Source organism: Trichosurus vulpecula, chromosome 2 (assembly GCF_011100635.1).
Source record: "Trichosurus vulpecula isolate mTriVul1 chromosome 2, mTriVul1.pri, whole genome shotgun sequence".
NCBI classification, from domain to species: domain Eukaryota; kingdom Metazoa; phylum Chordata; class Mammalia; order Diprotodontia; family Phalangeridae; genus Trichosurus; species Trichosurus vulpecula.
In genome coordinates, this window is record NC_050574.1 from 63268664 (window position 1) to 63281151 (window position 12488).

Below are 12488 nucleotides of genomic sequence, written 5' to 3' on the forward strand. Positions count from 1 at the left end.
GCATAACTTTTTGTTGTAACAAAAAACTAGAAGCAAGGTATCACTTGAGAAATGGCTGAACACATTATTATAGATGAATGGAATGGGATATTATTTCTCCACAAGAAATTACAAAAGGGATTCATTCAGAGAGACATAGAAAGACTTGTATGAACTGATGTTGAGTGACGTGAGCAGAAGCAGGAGAATAATTTATGTAAAAAGAACAACATTGTAAAGAAAAACAACTTTGAAAGACTTCAGAGCTCTGATTGGTGCAGTGACCAGTTGTCACTTCAGAAACCTGATAAAGAAGAATGCCTCCTGCCTCTTGGCAGAGAAACAGTGAGCTGGGGTGCAGAATGAGATATACATGAATGAATAATGTATTGATTTGTGTTGCTTGGTTATCCTTCCCAGTTATAAGGGAGGAGGGAATCTGTTTGGAGGGGGACAGAGTTGGGGGCTAGTGATAGTGTAGCAAAAAAAAAAAAATAATAGAAGAAAGAAAAAAACATCCATGGAACTTTTTTTTTTTAATGTGAACAGAAGAAAATTTAGAAGGGGACAGAGGCCCATAGGGCAGCATTGGTACTATTATGTTAGATGTAACATACCCTTTTAAAAACTGTAACAGTCGCTCACAGTTTCACATACAGTCCTCTCTTCTATTCTTTCTATATTGAAATGTTCATGTTCATTTGATGCATATAATTAAAAATTATATAAAGCTCAGAGAGTACCAGGAGATGGAGAGAATGTGAGAGGAAGAGCTCTAGGATGAAGGGAATCATAGAATCGTAGCTTTAAAGCTGCGAGAGATCTTAGAGGCCATGGAGTCCAACCCTTTCATCTTCCAAAGGAGGAAACTGAGGTCCAGAGAGGTTGAGTGAATTACCCAGCATCACACAGTGAGTGTTTTCAGGATTTGAACCTGGGTTCTTTCTTGGCTTCAAGTCCAGTCTCCTCTCTTGAATTATCAATAAGGTACAAATGGGAGTTGGAATAAGGACCACGAGAAATGTAAAAGGTACCTTCTTCCGTTTATAAAAAATGTTTATTTTATTCTGATAAGAAATAAAATAAGCATTTCTATAACATAGTAGAATAGGATATGAAACTGCAAATCTGTTATGTACAACTTGCTTTTCCTTTTAAATATATAATAAAATTATTGTGCAACTTTCTTTTTCCCTCCTTTTTTCCTTCCCCCCCATCCTGCCCTAGAGATGGCTACCATTAGACACACATATATATATATGTAAAGTCATTCTATACATACTTCTATTTATCACTTCTTTAATTTTTACCTTTTATTTTTTACATTAATACATATTTATGGAATAAAACAGACATTTCTGTAACATAGCACAATAAAAAATCATTGTACTTGAAATTGCAAATCTACTAAGGAAATATACAATAAAATTATCATATAAATTTTTTTCTTCTTTTTTTTCCTACCCTCCCCCACCCTGCCCTAGATCTGGCTACCATTAGACACAAATATATATATATATGTATATGTACACACATATACATATATATTTATATATACCTCTATATGTAAAATTATTCTATATATCTATTTATTAGTTCTTTCTCTTGATGCAGATAACATTTTTCTTCATATGCCCTTTATCAGTTCTTTCTCTGGATGCAGATATCATCAGTCTTCTGATATGACCTTGAACATTTAGATAGAATCTATTTGAAATTCATTGTGGCAGTATATGGTGTAAGATTCTAATCCAAAACTTATTTCTGCCAAACTGTTTTTCAATTTGCTTAATTAGTTTATATTCTAGGGTTTTGCAAACACTAGGCTGTTTTCAGATGCTTCTCATTTGTTTTTTCAGGTTCTTTGAGTGAGGTATTGAGCAAGGCCAAGGTCTCGAAATGCATCCTGGGCCATCTCCAGTTGTCCTGGTGACTATCAGGCCACAGGACCCAGATGGCTCTGGAGAAGAAAGTGAGGCTGGTGACCTTGCACAGCCCTCCCTCACTCAAATCGAAGTCAACTGCAAGTCATGTCATCATTTCCCTGATGTCATGGTCCTCTTAGAGAAAGAAGGACAAACGCAACAACCTATTTGGTTTGTCCCTGTGATCTAATTTTCTGCTTCTTTTTTTTTAAACTAGCACCAAATTTGAAAAATAATGCTGAACTGTAAAATAGTTTGGTCTGGTAATATCTTCATTTTTAATATTTTTGGGGTTTTGATTTTTTTTTTTGAGACTTGATTGGTCTCAGGTACTAGGGCTTAAGCCTCTTACCCAACTTCCTGGTTACCCAAGGGCATAAAAGAAGCCAACCAGCCCAGGGGTCAGTGCGCCTCCCACCTGTTAGATGTCCTACTGCCCTATGAGGCACTTAGCCCCCTCCTCCCTACTCTTGTGACACTGGCCTCCTGGCTGTTGCATGATCAAGATCTCTCAGTTCTGGGCATTCTCTTCAACTGTCTTCCATGCCTGGAACTTTCTCCCCCTCCACTCTGACTATTGACTTCCCCGGCTTCAAGTCCCAACTAAAATCCCACCTTCGACAGGAAGCCTTCCCTAGCCCCTCCTTAATTCTAGTGCCTTCCTTCTCTTGATTATTTCCAATTTATCCTGCATATAGCTTGCTTCCTACATATTTATTTGCATGTTGCTTTCCCCATTAGACTGTAAGCTCCTTGAGGGCAGGGACTGTCTTTTGCCTCTTTTTGTATCCCCACTGTTCAGCAGTGTCTGGCACATAGTAGGCACTTAATAAATATCTATTGATTGCTTAAATCATACCCTGCTGACCAGCCTTGTTTCAAGTATGGGGATGGGGGTGTGGGGGCAGAGTGCTACACATCTATCTAGAACCAATTTTATGATAAATGCTGGAGAGGATCTGGGGAAAATTGGAACATTGTTACATTGTTGGTGGAGTTGTGAACTGATCCAGCCATTCTGGAGAGCAATTTGGAACTATGTCCAAAGGGCCATAAAAATGTGCATACCCTTTGACCCAGCAATTCCACTTCTGGGGCTGTATCCCAAAGAGGTCACACAAGGGGACCCGTATGTACAAAAATATTTATAGTGGCTCTTTTTGTGGTGCCAAAGAATTGGAAATCAAGGGGATGCCCATCAACTGGGGAATGGCTGAACAAGGTGTGGTATGTAAATGTAATGGAATACTATTTTGCTGTAAGAAATGAGGAGCAAACAGACTTCATTATAACCTGGAAATACTTACATGAACTGATGCTGAGTGAGGAGAGCAGAAGCAGGAGAATGTTATACACGATTACAGACACATGGTATCTGTAAGGACTAACTTTGATAGACTTGACTCCTCTCATCAGTGCGAGGTTCAAAGATAGCCCCAAAAGACTCATGATGGAAAAAGCTATGCACATCCAGAAAAAGAATCATGGAGTCTGAATGCAGATTGAGGCAAACTATTTGCTCTCTCTCTTTTTTTTCCCTTCTTCTTTGGTTTCGTTTCTTCTTTCTCATGATTTATTCCATCTGTTATAATTCTTCTTTACAACTGGACTATTATGTAAATAATTTCAATGTGAAGGTGTATGTAGAACCTACATTGGATCACATGCCATCGGGAGGGAGAAAAAATTTGGAACTCAAAAATTTGTGGAACTGAGTGTTGTAAACTAAAAATATCTAAACCAATTTTATATCTTTACTGATCCTTAACATGCTATTGCTAAGTAAAAACTCTTTTTTATTAACTGTTAAATTGGTCTATAAATGCTCCTTTTTATTCCAATCACAAACCTGAAATCACCAGACCCATCAGAATCAGGCCTAACCTACAAGGATTCACAGTCATCCCCAGCTCTAGCTTGCCTGGATCTCAAGGGGCGGTCAGCTTCAGATTGGTTGGGATTCAGGGGCAGTTATAACACAAGCCAGTTATCTGCAGGCTGAATGGGGATCAGGAGGAAAGGGAACATATATTTATTAGGAGCCTACTATGTGCCAGACACAGTGCTAAGTGCTTTACAAATATTCTTTCATTTGATTCTCATAACAACCTTAAGAGAGAGGTACCATTATGATCCTCATTTTCAGTTGAGGAAACAGGCAGACAGAGGTTGCTCAGGGTCCTCCAGGTAGTAAGCATCTGAGGCTGGATTTGAGCTCAGGTCTTCCTGACTCCAAGTCCAGTGCTTTGTGCACTGTGACACTGGTGGCTGCAGAGCTGAATTTCAGAGTTTTCTTGGAGACTGCGGCAATATCCAAATGATCCTTTTTAAATATCACGGTTTGCCCTTTGACTGACATGGCTCCCTTCTGTGGAATACCTCATCAGGGCAATACCAGGTCAGTCAGTTGACTGAACTCTCAGGTGTAGACCCAGGCTGATCAATTAAGCCCCCGGCCAGTCAACTTGGCAGGGAAAAGGAATAAATGGTTGGTTGTGATTTCAGCATTTAAATCTTAATCCCGGAGCAGCTAGGTGGTGCAGTGAGTAGAGCACCGACCCTGGAGTCAGGAGGACCTGAGTTCAAATATAGCCTCAGACACTTGACACACTTACTAGCTGTGTGACCTTGGGCAAGTCACTTAACCCCAATTGCCCTGCCTTCCCTCCTCCAAAAAAAATACAAATAAATCTTAATCCCTTGAAGCCATAGCATGTATAAGATCATCACTGAGCTCATTATAGACAACACACTTAATTTGACAAGCATTTATTAAGCTCTGAAGGCTGAGAATAAAAGATAAAATAAAGTAGCCCTTGCCTTCAGGAGCACAACATTCTACAGGGACAGGGGACAGAATTGATATACAGGCAAGGGAACGCAAAACACATACAAAGGAAATAAAATATATATTTTAAATTTTTTTATGGGGGGGAAGGCACTAACAACTCTGGGAATTAAGCAAGGCCTCATACTAGAAGTGGTGTTTGATCTGAGGTTGAAGGGATCTTTTCGTTGTTGTGCGGTTGTGTCTGATTCTTCATGACGCTATTTAGAGTTATTTTGGCAAAGACACTGGAGCGGTTTGCCATTTCCTCCTCTGGTTCATTTGACAGAAGAGAAATGGAGGCAAACAGGATCAAGTGACTTGCCCAGGGTCACACAGCTAAGAGGTATCTAAGGCCAGATTTGAACTCAAGAAGATGAGTCTTCCTGACTCCAGGACTAGCGCTCTAGGCACTGTGATGCCACCGAGACGCCCGAAGGGGCCATGATTCTGGATGAATGGAGAGAAGGCTGAGTGGGATGGTCCACACCCGGGCAAAGGATGAAATTGGTTCCAGAGCTTCGTGGAGGACAGATGCGTGGTTCTAAAGACTACAAGTGAAGTGATCAGAACCGGGAGAACATCGTACCAGTTACAGCTACATTGTAATGAGGATCAACTGTGAAAGACTTGGCTACGCTGATCAATCCAATGATCCAAGACAATTCCAAAGGACCCATGATGGAAAGTGCTTTCCAGCTGCAGAGAGAGAAATCATGAACGCTGAGTGCAGACCGAAGCGTAGTTTTTTCACTTTATGTTTCTTGCTTTTTAGTGTTTTTTTCCCCAACATGACTAACATGGAAATAGATTTTGCATGACTTCCCACGTTAATTGATATCATATTGCTTGCCTTCTCAATGGGTGGGGGAGGGGCTAGAGGGAGGGAGAGAGTTTGGAACAGAATTTTTTTTAAGTGGCTGTTAAAAATAAATACATGATGAAACACACAAAAATAAAAAGAAAGACAAATGAAGAGAGAAGCTGCATATAAGTAAGGGAAGCTGGCTCTTCAACAATCTGGCTCCCAACATTAGGCATTTTCACTGACTGCCTCCCATACCCGGAATGCCCTCCCTCCTCATCTCCACTTCCTGACTTTCTCCAATCTTCGTTAAAATCTCACCTTCTGGGTTCTGGCCAGAAACCCTGAGGGTCTTCCCCTCCTGGACTGATTCTTTTCAGAAGTCAAACTCAGCCATCTTTCCTCTCAATTTTTATCTGGTCTTTAATCACTGAATAGGTGTTGCCTCAGACAAAGTGAGACCTGGGAAAGACCTTAGCTTAAAGGGCCAAGGTCTCCCACTGCATCCAGGGCCATCAGCAGTCATCCTGACTTATGTTTTGCCACTGGACTCCAATGACTCTGGAGGAGAGCGTGGGGCTGATGATTTTGCACAGCTCTGCCTCACTGAAATCCAATTTACTTGCAAGTCAAGACGTCACCCTCCTGATGTCATTGGTACTCTTTGAGAAGGCAGGACAAACAACAAAATCTCACCTTCTAGGACTTATGATGAAAAATGCTATCCATCTCCGGAGAAAGAACTGATAGAATCTGAAAGCAGATTGAAGCATACTTTTTCTTTATTTTTCTTGTTTATTTTAATCTGTTTTCTTTCACGACATGACTAACATGGAAACTCGCTTTACATGACTGCACATGGATAACCTATATTAAATTGCCTATCATCTTAATGAGGGGGGAGGGGAAGGAGGGATGGAGAGAATTTGGAACTCATAAAATTTTTTAAAATGACTCTCAAAAATTGTTCTTACACGTAATTAGGGGGAAAACAAAATATTAATTTTTTAAAAAAAAATCTCACCTTCTACAGGAAGCCTTTCCAAACCTCTCTTAATTCTAGTGCCTCCCCTCTGGTAATTATTTCCAGTTTATTCCATATATATCTTGTTTGTCCATAGTTGTTTGCTTATTGTCTCCCTCATTAGGCTGTGAGTTCCTTGACAGCAGGGGCTGGCTTATGCTTTTCTTTACATTCTCAGCACTTAGTACAATGCCTGAGCCCCTGCAGGTGATAAATAAATATTTATTGACTGACTGACTGAATTTCCGGCTCTCCTAGGCCTCTCTGAGCTAAAGAGTTCATTTAGTCTTGTTTATTCCTTAATACATTCTAGTCTGTAGTATAACTTCTCCATTTTCCATTTGCTGTTTGCTTGGATAAATGGGTTTACATACTATTTGGTATTTGTAGTGGTCTTTTGTGCACCAGGCCTTTGGTGGGAAGGAGCTAAGTTGGTGAGGGTAAACTAGGGGCTATTGCCCCCTTCAGAATGGCCTCGGGGGAAGCTTTCCTTTTGAACCAGACTCCTACCCCTAGAAGACCAATTTCTGAGGGGCAGAAAAAGTTCCAGACCTGTACCCTTCTGGGAGATAGGCAAAGGAAGGAGCAAGCATCCAAGCAAAGCTCTTCTTTTGCTTCCCTCTGGGTGGAAATCAAAGTCCCCCTTAGAGAGGAGTGGGCCAGATTCCAGCTATATCTATGCAACCCATGAGTTGCATCTATACATTCAGACAACCTATATAGATGACCTATCTTACATGTAGACATAAATGTGTGTGTATGTGTATATATATATATGTACATATATACAGACATATACACACATCTATAAACATACATACAGATAAAACATATTGTATATACATACATATAGAGAAAATATATATTATATAAATATACATATAGATAAAATATGTGTCTATATATGTATAGACACATATATACATACATATATACGTACACACACACACACATATATCACATATAAACTCGTCTGTTTGGTATTTAGAACTCTTCACAAACTGGTCTCTTCCAACCTTTCCAGTCTTCTTACACATTACAGTCCTCCATGTCCTCTACAATCTGGCCACCTTCACGTTCTTCCTGCTCCACACACACAACTCTCCACCTCCCATCTCCCTGCTTTTGGGTTGTTCTCCCCCCATGCCTGCAATACTTTCCATTCCTTCTTCCTCCTGTCCTCTCGGAAGCCTTGGTTCAGCTCAGCTCAGCTTAAGAACCAGCTTTTACATGAAGCCTTTCTCTACTCCCTCGTGGCTGCTAGAGCCCTCCCTCCCATAACCACTGTATATTCATTTTACATATAGTTTCTCTATCCTTGCATTTAAACTTCTTGTCTCCCCCATTAGAAAGTTAGCCCTGGAAGGGCAGGGACTGTTTAAACCCTTGTCTTCGTATACCAAGAACTTATCACAGTGACTCGCCAATAGTGAGACTCACCAGTGCTTGTTGGTGTATTGACTTTGGGGGGAACATTGACTTTCCTCAGTTTCCTCATATGAAAAATGAGCGGGTTGGACTAGCTGGCCTGATGCTCCTTCCAGCTCCAATTCTGTCACCCTCCAATCTTATAGCTCTGTTGGGGGACTTAAATTAGCCAGCCCCTGCTGGAATTCTCACACAAAAGCAGAGCTGCTGATTTCTTCTTAGTTTGCCTTAATGATCATTTCTTCTTCAGAGGCAGAGAAGGGATGAGGGGAAACCTGTCACTCTGGACTTGCTTTTCACCAACATAGAAGAGCTAGTTACTAATGTAGAATGATGGGAAACCTGGGGGCTTAGGGGAATGCTTTGCATGGATTTGCATGTATAATTGATAATATATTGTTTGCCTTCTCAATGAGTAGGGGCGGGAGGGAATTTGGACCTCAAAATTAAAAAAAAACTAATGTTAAAAATGAAAAAAATAAACCTTGGAGAGAAGTGACCACTCCATCTTAGAATTCTTTTAGACCAGAGATTCTTGACCATAGACCTCTTTTGGCAATCTGGTAAACCGAGTCATGGGATGAGTTCTTAGCCTTTTTGGCGTGCTGGTAAATATTTAATAACCAGCATTCTGGGAAAACAAAACATATGCATGATACACTTTTAGGTTTAATCTGTATCATCAGCATTTTCTCCATGACTTTCTTCAATCTAGCGGGGGGATTCAATAAAACAATGAACCTAACGCTGATTTGTAGCTTTTGGTGTAAATGCTCTCACAGATGACTTCAGCACACCTCTGCATAGATCCCTTGTGCAGTCTGGTGAAGTTTATGAATCTTTTCTCAAAATAATATTTTTCAGTGCATAAAACAAAATATATAGGATCCCAAAGAAAACCAATTATGTGGAAACATGGTTATTGAAATATAGGGTTGTGTTGTGCATGTTCATGCCCACATGGGTTTGTCAAAATTTAGTTTCTCCACCCATGTCCAAGTTTGTTTAAGGCACATAGAGAAAACAGAAGAAAGAACAGGTAATGGAGAATGGACCCAGAAGAGCTTACATAGTTGGAAAAATCATGTCAGGAGAGCTAAAGATCCTAATGAGATAAATTTAGTGATAATACCAAGGACAGCAAAAAAGAGCTTTTTTCTCTTTTGTTTGGGGAGTGAGATCAAACTTGAAAGTTGATTGGGGGGGCGGGGAATGGGTTGATGTTAAGAGGTGCCTGAGAGAAGGAAGCTCTCTCTACAGAGCTTTCATTTTTTGTGTTCCCTCTTACAAGAAGAATAAGCTTTAGATTAGAAAGGATGGAACAAAAGGAACTAAGAGGGAGCTCAGACCCAAGGAAAGACAGGAGATGAGACGAGAGCACCAGCTGCTCTTGACGAATTCTAGTCAATGGCGTCTCACAGCGCCGAAGACTGGTGGGTACGACTGGGGAGGCACCCAAATAGTGTGATCTTTCAATGATAATAGGGAATGAGAGAGAGAGAGGAGGAGGTAAAAATGACAGTTCTTCAAACAGAGAAGCAGAGGAATCTGTAAGTTAAAGGCCAGAGGTGTGATATGAGGGATGGCCTTTAGAGGGATTTGCCTAGAGGAGAGAGAGAAGGGAGGGAGTCATGAAATGAAAAATAAGAAGAAAAGAACATCAATGAAACTTTAAAAGAATATGCAGAAGAGAGTTCAGAAGAGATTAGCAGGACAGTGTTAATGCTATCCTAGTAGGACAAGGATTAGGATTGTACCTGGGATTTCACTGGTACTGAATAAGGTTCCCACTCTCTACCAATGCAGATATTTACCTACTCTGCAACATACGGTCTTTTTGCTTTTTCTTTTCTTAAGTATTTCCCAGTTAGTTGCATATAAAAGAATTTTTAACAATTACTTTTTAAAATGTTGAGTTCCAAATTCTCTTCCTCCCTTCTGCCCCTCCCCCTTCCTTGAGAAGGCAAGCACTTTGATTTCAATTATACATGTAAGGTCATGCCAAACATATTTCCACATTAGCCATGTAAACATACAGTCTTAGAGAGTTTCCTGGGGCCACTGAGACATTGAATGACTTGCCCAGGGTCATACAGTTCATATGCAACAAAGACAAGACTTGAACCCAGGCCTTCCTGGCTCTAAGAAGATGTCACTAATCATTACGATGTACTGTCTTGCAAACATGTTATATTTATTATCTTAAAAGAGGACAAACCATATATAATAAGCATTTACTGCGTCACATATTCGCTGTTCTTTGTAAATGTTTGTATTTATTTGATGTTTGTTAAGTTCATAATAAAAGACAAAAGTTAATAAGACCTCAGAACTATAGCAATTTTGACTGATTCCCTGAAAAATTTAACCATAGCTTATCAAAGGAAGAGTTTGTGAACATCTAGAAAGAAAAAGGTCAATCACTAAGAGCCAGCATTGCTTCCTTAAGAACAGGTCATCCCGGACTAATAGGGTTATTAGACTTAGAGATGAGGAGAATGCTGTAGATCCATCCATCAATCACTAAACACTTATTAAGGGCTGATCATGTGCCAGGTATGGTGCTAGGTGCTGGGGCGACAAAGGCAAATGCAATTCCTGCCTACAAGATGAAGAGGTTTGGGGGTGCTGGCACCCCAAGAATGCCAAAGCAGAGTTGTATGGAATGAATTCACGCACTCAAGCCTTCATTTAGTCAAGTGGCAAAAGTTTATTGTAATGCTTTACCAAAAATGGGCAAGGGTCCTTAGGGAACCTGTGAGAGACTGAGGATGGTGCTGGGATTTATATGGAAAAGGGACAAGGGAAAAGAATTTCAAGGATGCTAATTAGGGGATCTCAAGGGCTATATCAGGGGTCCAGGTGTCTTTGGGAACAGGCGCCTGCAATCTATGGATGGGAAAATCCAAGAAGTCTGCAGAGATAATTTTGTTGATACCAGACATTGAGGGAGAAAAGCCAATTTTCTGGTTAGTTGCCAGAGGCATGGACCTTGGGAATCTGGCACGAGGGAGAGGCATTGGGCCAGGCAGGGAGAAAAGTCCTTGGGCCAGGCACCCCTGTGTCTGTTCTGATAACAGAGTCAGGCCTGCAACAAGGGAACATTTTCTCACAGGACAGGGGCTTGCTGAGAGATTGGAAGGCTTCCAGACACATGATTTTAGGGCCAGAGCCCAAGCACAACCACCCCATCAAAGATGCTTACATTCTAAAAGGGGAGACAATAAGTATGACTTCCTTAGTACATGTGTTTCCTGAACATGCATCTTAATACCGCTGGGTTTGAAGTGTCTGTTTGCTCTCACCTCCGACACTCACTGTGTGTCACTGTGGGAGACTGTGTCCTAAATCTCCTGGTGTGAAATGTTATGGCCATTGTTTTTACTAAGTAAATTCTTTTGCTAAAGGCTAATTGTGCCTACTGGCTGCCTGTTAATAGAAACTATACCAGTGAAGGTTCATGAACTATAGTGTTAGGAGTGGGTCCTCTCAGGTTGCCCCCCGGAATCCTTTGGGTAGCAGCCACTTTTGGAGGACCCAATCTGTGAGACTGTGAGTGCCTAGTGGTGAGGTTATCCTGACAGGGCACTTGATGGAAATATGGGAAATATGTATAAGACAGATATAGAGTAATCTATGGGGAGGGGAGGGGCAACATAGTAGAAGCTGTTGGGGAAGAGGATGGGGACAGACACCAGAAATTACCTCATGAATTGATGGTGCTGAATTTTGAGGGAAATTGGTATTCCAAAAAGCAGAAGTGTTGAGGGAGAACTTTGCAAGCATGGGGCCAGCTAGTGAAAAGGCATAAAGTTGGTAGATGTAAGCAACAGCAAAAAGGTCAAATGACTGAACTAAGGAGTATATGAAGGGGAGTAATATGTAAGTGTAGCAATGACTCCTCTGGCCACACTGCCCAAGGCCACATGGGTTAGCTCCCACCCCTCTGGTACTCTTAAGGGGGTTAGGGGAGATGTATAGTTTTTGCTGCTGGCTCAAGGCCTTCGTTAATTGTTTCTTCAATTTTAGGGATCCCTAGCACCCCAGTTCCATTTAACCATTTAATAGTCAGATTGGCTTTTACAAAGAGGGCTTTATGGGATGCCCATCAGTTAGAGAACGGCTGAACAAGTTGTGGTATATGAAAGTAACGGAATACTATTGTTCCATAAGAAACGATGAGCAGGCCAACTTCAGAAAAACCTGGAAAGATTTATATGAACTGATGCTGAGTGAAATGAGCAGAACCAGGAGAATGCTATACACAGTAACAGCCACGTTGTGCGATGACTAACTCTGATAGACTTAGCTCCTCTCAGCAATACAATGATCTAAGACGGTTCCAAAAGACTCATGATGGAAAGGCTGACCACATCCAGAGAAAGAACTACGGAGACTCAATGTAGATAGAAGCAAACTATTTTCACTTTCTTGTTTTTTCTTTCTTGAGGTTTTTCCCTTTTGTTCTGATTCTTCTTTCAAAATATCACTAATGTAGAA